We start from the raw sequence: 6,478 nt of genomic DNA, 5'->3' as shown, positions 1-6,478 counted from the left end.
TAAGTGCAACTTTGTTTTAACCTAAATGGGAGGACACATTGGATGCAGCCTTCAATATCTTATAATCCACAAAGTCAATACTGTCAAGATCACATTATGAGAATGTTACATATCTATGTTGGGTCTCCACACAACAGAAAATATTAATCCCTCCCTCTCGATTTACAGAGTCCTGATTTGTCATTTCCAAAATGACTGGCTACCACTGAAGTTGTTGTTGGCAAGCAGAATGTTCGATATTGTTTAATAATCTTCAGAGGTGATTTTAAAAAATACTTATTTCATTTGTATTAAAAAAGAAGGAAGTCTAGCAGAAGATTGTGCCACCAAAATCACCGTATAATGAAAAAGAGGTGAAGTGTGACTTTGTGGTAAGATGAAAAGTTTCTCTTGTTATTATTTTTTCTCTTTGCATTCATCGAGCACTTGGGGAGAGTAGTGCAATAAATTATCAGCACAAAGTATCCAGCCTTCAACAGACCATCCCTCCAGTAGATACAAGGACATGCTCTGCATCAGAAAGAGTGATGTGCTGTCAAACCAGCCTCCTAAAGGAGATAATCATAAAACTATATGGTACTTCTTCAGAACTTCCGAGCCTGTCAAAAACAACACATATATCTGTGTACTTCCTGTAGTCTGTTACTAAGCTTGTGTTCATGTGTGAATTTGCTGCATAACCTCAATATACCAGATATCTATCAGCTAAAAGTTTTTTACAACTGGAGCTGCAGCTGAAGATTAATCTCCTCCCTTGGATCTCAGCAGGTGCAAGGCAATAAATCTTATGGTCTAATAATCTATATCCTGGGTCAGTTTCTATTAATGGCTGGTTGTTTAGCATGAAAGTATTACTTGTTTAATTTCTATACCATAATAGTTTAGTATAGGTTGGGTCTATTGACGAAAAATAATATAATTAGTACCATCGTTTCTCTTTTGATGATACAATTTGGATCATAGTGCATTCAATATCGGTGTGATAGTCTTAAATGTTTTAATTAAAAATATCAGTATATACAAATATATATAAGTAGAAATTATTAATTATTATTACTATTTCCCTCTGATCTCAGATTTATCGTTTCACTGCTCTCAATAAATTCTACACGCAACCCTGGAAAGATAGAAAGCAAAGAGGTCCTGTGATTTAAAATTGGCAAAATACATGACATCAACTTTATTTTGTAAAGAACAAAGTTGAAGAGGGCTGGGTTAAGAAAGATGGGAGCAAATAGATGCAGTAGAAAGGGGTCATGAAAAGGTCATGAAAATAAACAATCTTTCTACATTTGGACCAGTTTTTGTTGTTTTCTCTGTGGGACATTAGGCTATTTCCTTCGGGTGTCGTCAGCTAATGTTTCATTAGTTCTGCATTTTCCTTATTGTTTTATCTTGATGCCACAGTGGAATTGTGAGCAATCTCTGTTACATATGAGGGGCCATTATCTCATACAGCTGTTCTCTCCTCAGCAATCTCTTTCAGTTAGCCTTTCAATTTGATTTATTACTTCCTGTTGTGCTTGGGATTGCTGAATTTCATGAAAATCTCTGTGTAGCTACGATTTGAAACTACACCTTCATTGTGCTTGGGAGCTCTGAGGCCTAGGTGTGGGTCTAAAATAGTTTGGAGTCAGGTGTTGAGATAAAAGGGACATCAGGATGGGAAACAAATTGCTAGCAAGCCTGGCTGATTGTGGGCAAGATGCAGGCCAGTGAGAATATATTGTCTTAGGAGTGAAGGTGTGTGTTGGTGATCTAAGTGACTGAGGGAGTAGCAGGTAAAGGCAAAACTTGAGTAATTTGTTCTACAAGCTAGCATCTCAACTTGCATGTTTAAAATAGCAAATAATCTCCATATGTATACAAAATGGTATGAAGCACATACATAAGAGCCAAACCTCTGTAGGGTGATTGTCTTGGGTAACGGGTCAGATCTCATTAGAGCTGAGTTCAGCTCAGGGTCACTGAGGCTGAGGTCAGCTGGAGGAACCACCCTCCACCCTTCCCACATCCTCCTCCACTTCCTGTCCCAACAGCTGGTTCTTTCTCAGCCTGTGTCGGTTTATCATTTCACAGTCTTCAATTTGGTTTAATATGTAAACATAATTTAAGTATTTATTTAGAACAGATGTCAATATGTCAGTTTACAAAACAAACTAACAAACAGCAGTCAGTGACACTACTTTGTGTTACTATTAATTAACATACACTTTAGAGATTTTATTCTTTGGTTTTGTTTGTGTGTAAATTTTTGAGTGATGAGGCATGTATAGTTTTCATTTTAACTATATGTGTATCCTGTATTTCTATCATTACATTTACAATTTGATTACACTGTTGATTCTTACTGCGACTCGTAAACATTCAGTAATTGATTTGTTTGGGCTCCTGACCAAAACATCTTGATCTTCAGCCACTGGATGCTATACCTTGCTCACCAGTGAGGTAATTGTCTCATGTCTATTTTTAGTGGATGCAAACACTGGGTAAAAACACTGATCAGTCACAGCATTAAATCCACATGGTGATTTTAATGTTGTGGTGGAAAAACATGGGCCATGATTGACAGGTGTCAGAACCCAGTGCATTGCAGGGCAGAGACAAGTCGGAGTTTAAAGCTCTGCACTGTACAACTTTAGCTGAAAATAGTTGGCTGCAGCTGCTGCTCAAAATACATTTGCTAAGAGTGCACCACTGTGGGCAACTGCAGAGTTTTGTGATAACTCTCTGCAGGTTCCTCACACAAAATTGGTCCCAATCACTAACAAATACCAAGAGTAATGTGAATTTGATCTTACACAGAGGAACAGGAGTAAAAACAATCTTATACTCTTCCTAGTTAGGAACATCCTAGTTTCTAATAAATTGGAATCTGAATAAATAAAATGAGAGAAATCCTGACACTATCTAGTTTTTAAATGATGGTAGACCGTCACATGTGTACACTTCTTGTACATATTTATGTTTTGGAAATGTTTGACAACAACAGATAATCTTCCATGACCCCGACATGAACCTGTTCTTCTTGCTATTATAAATTTGAAAAAATGTGGATTAGGCTTTTAGAGCATGTTTTTGCATTTTATTTCCTGTTCAACATCATATTTACATGCTCAGGATCCGACTGACAAATTATCCCTATACGGTAAGAATCGTAATGGGATAAAGTAGGAGGTGCAGGTTAAAACCTTGTTATATCTAGCACATTACAAGCTATTCACTGCTCTATACGAGGCTATGGGGTTGAGGGTTATAGAAACTGGGGCAGGGTGAAGTATGCATCAAAGTGTTTGCCTTAGTAGTGAAGTAAACTATAGCAGATTTGTTCAGACAGATAATGCTAGTGAAACTCCCCTCAGGATCCTTATGTCTTACATTCAGTGTTCCTTGGCTCAGAACATTAGTTGGAATACATTTATTGCTGCCGCAGGTGATTGCACCAGAAATCGTTTGGCTTGGCTTGGATAATATTATGAGTAGCTAACCCTACCAGCAGTTGATTCCTCAATGGACGTGTTTAACCTTACTTTGCTTTTGTGAATTTATATTTAATTTTCAAATCAACAAAATGACATCATTGAAGGAGAGAAAATGTGAAAAGATCCTGTGATTGTGGCCCAAAGCTATTTCAACTTAGCTAAACAGTTGTTGATCATAAAGTGAACACATAAACACATATTGTTCTATTTTCTGTGCCTCTCTTTTGCAGCAGTGACCCACCTTTGCTTAATGGCAAGACCAGACCACTTCTTGTGTTTAGATAACAGAGTTCCCATATATCACAAGTCAAAGGTGTCCTTTTAATGGTGTAGCTACTATGCTGCAATAACTGAAGTGGACAAAAATGGCAGATTGCAAGTGGTGTGTTTGCATGTGTTTGGCATGTGCGCACAAGTAAAGACAATAGAAGAGAAGAGAAACGCACTGTTTTCCAACATGACATACTATTATCTAAGTAGCCTGCTTTCGCAGGAAAGCACTAAGAGTATGAAGAACATAACCTTCCAGCAGAGATTGTGCGATAAATACGGTCCACAAAATATTCTCAGAAAATGAATCAGAGGCTGCTGCTAGGATTTAAATATTGCCCGTGAATAGCTGCTAGAAACAAAAGAGGATTTAATCTCACACAGACTGCTGAGGAAGCATGTTCGCTTTATGAAATAGACTGTGTGTGGATGAGTACAATATCTCTCACTGATGTGTACAGACAAACAACAGCAATAAAGTGATGGGGGAATTACAAGTTGTTTCCCTACTATGCGAACTGCACCTGTTTTCTGCAGTAGGTGTTCACCCATGTAAATACTTAAATGCTCAATTCTGCACGTGGATGTATAGTGAAACATTTAAAACTGGGAAGATTTACATAGACATGCAACGATTTAAAATGGAAACATCTTTGCATAATCTAAAAAAAATAAAATAAATAGTGCCTATTAAGGAAAAAGAAATAATATAATCCGCCAAACAGGCTCATCGAGATTATTCACACCTGTCTTACATAAAAAGGTAGGTAGCAGAACATGATGAGTCCATAGATTAACAGTTGCACCTTTAGGGACTGAAAGTTTTTCAACACCGCTCAAAACATTAATCCCTGCTAAGTAATGTTTCTGGAGAACAAAACAGAACAAAGCATAATTTTTCTTTGGAAGCAGTTTTCAACCAATAACAAAACTCCTGGGTTCTGTCCCCTTGTCAGATTTATTAATATGGATTTCCTTATTTGTAGAGATTTAAATCATAAAGCTTGTGATATTTTATAATATGGTTGTTGGCAACATTATATGGCAAGTTTCAAATCAACATGTGTGTACTATCTAACTTGTCTATCTGGCTTTCATTCCTTAGTGTAACACTGTGGCTTATTGACGTGCTTTTGCACAATGCTAACAGCCCTTGGCACAGAAGAATATGCTATTTCAGTCTTAAATTACGCCGCAATAATTCACATTAAGACTGGTTCATTGTTGGTTATGTTCAAAATATACCTTTTTTGAACAGGGCAATATATAAGACAGATAACTCAGTCCCACCCTCACTTCGAGGTGACAGCAGTTGATTTACATTAAGGACAAATTGTCTTCTCCCGATTCATGTGATTGACATGAATTTGGGCTTAGCTCACCTTCAAACCTTATCTTGTTAGAGACAATTGAAAAAAGCAATTACCTGCAGATGCTGCACTGTGTCTAAGAAATTCAGCAGAGGGGATCAATTGTTTTCTTCAGCATTCTCATTCTGGCCTTCTTTTTTCTGCCCTGCACCCATCTTATTACCCATCCTGGAAACCTGCACTGACCCTCTACTCCTCCCTCTCCAAAAAAGATTTCCCTTTAGCATTCCACACCAGGAAATGTTTTGGCTATGTCCGGTTGGTCTGTTGCTCTCATTAAGCCTTTAGAAGAGGATTTGTGAAGCTGAGGGTCACAACAGCTCTGCTTCTCTTTGCTAGATTCCAACTATGTTTACAGTCTGGGATGAATAAAAGGCTCTGCAGTTGAAATTGCAGACTAGGGGCCTGCAATTCAACAGAGTTCTAACAACACAAATTTTGTGTTGAACACAAACGCAATTAGCAGACCGTTTTTCCAATGAATAATAAAGTATTGTGAGGAATCTGTGTTTAGTCTTCTGTGAAGTGAAAAAGATGATAATATACTGTAACATGTCACTGCAACATTGCTCTCAGCCCTCGATTTACACTCCACAACATAAAACATAGTTGAAGTGTGTGAGTAGACATGCCTGGAGAGATTACACATATCTAAAAGTAAACACTAACACTAATTAATAGCATTGTGCACCATTCTTACTGCAATGGAGCAGTTGATTAGAAAGATAATTGAACTGGGAAGTGAGATTTACCAGGGGAGTTACATTCTTTTCATCAATATACTATCAGCATGAAAATTACATGTGAATGCTAATGCAGTGGTAATGCGACATACCATCACCAGGGTGCCTATACAAATTAAGTCACATGTAACATGTGCAATTACATTTCATCCGTTAAGCTGCCATTGTCCCAAATCTTCTCACAAAATATGAAGACACAAAGCTAATTTCACTGCCTCTTGTGAATGCGACTCCAGCCAGACATTTCATTTGTTTCAAGCGTTTGTGAATCCCTTTGAGATAAGTTTCCTTCCTCACCTCAACTCCACTTCTCTGCGACCGTCTAATTGTGTTCATGCATGAAATTGGTCGTGCACATCAAGAAAAATGCAGATATGGGCCCCTTCTACTCGCGTTTCCCTTGGTGAAATTTTAACAACTCCCTCATGGATAGGAGCTCACTTCACAAAAAAGCACTTCATTAAACTACATTAAAAAAAAAAAACGTTCGCTATGACACCCCTCAAACAGAGTGATTATCTTTGGCAAGATGCCAGTGAACCGTAGGAGTGCTTTGAAGATGTTCTTGAAAGGATATAAATAGTGTATTTATCCCCAACAATACGCTGATATA

This window comes from Channa argus, chromosome 10, assembly GCF_033026475.1.
Source record: "Channa argus isolate prfri chromosome 10, Channa argus male v1.0, whole genome shotgun sequence".
Taxonomy (NCBI): domain Eukaryota; kingdom Metazoa; phylum Chordata; class Actinopteri; order Anabantiformes; family Channidae; genus Channa; species Channa argus.
The sequence above is the reverse complement of the archived record's forward strand: the minus strand, read 5'-3'. Positions refer to the sequence as shown.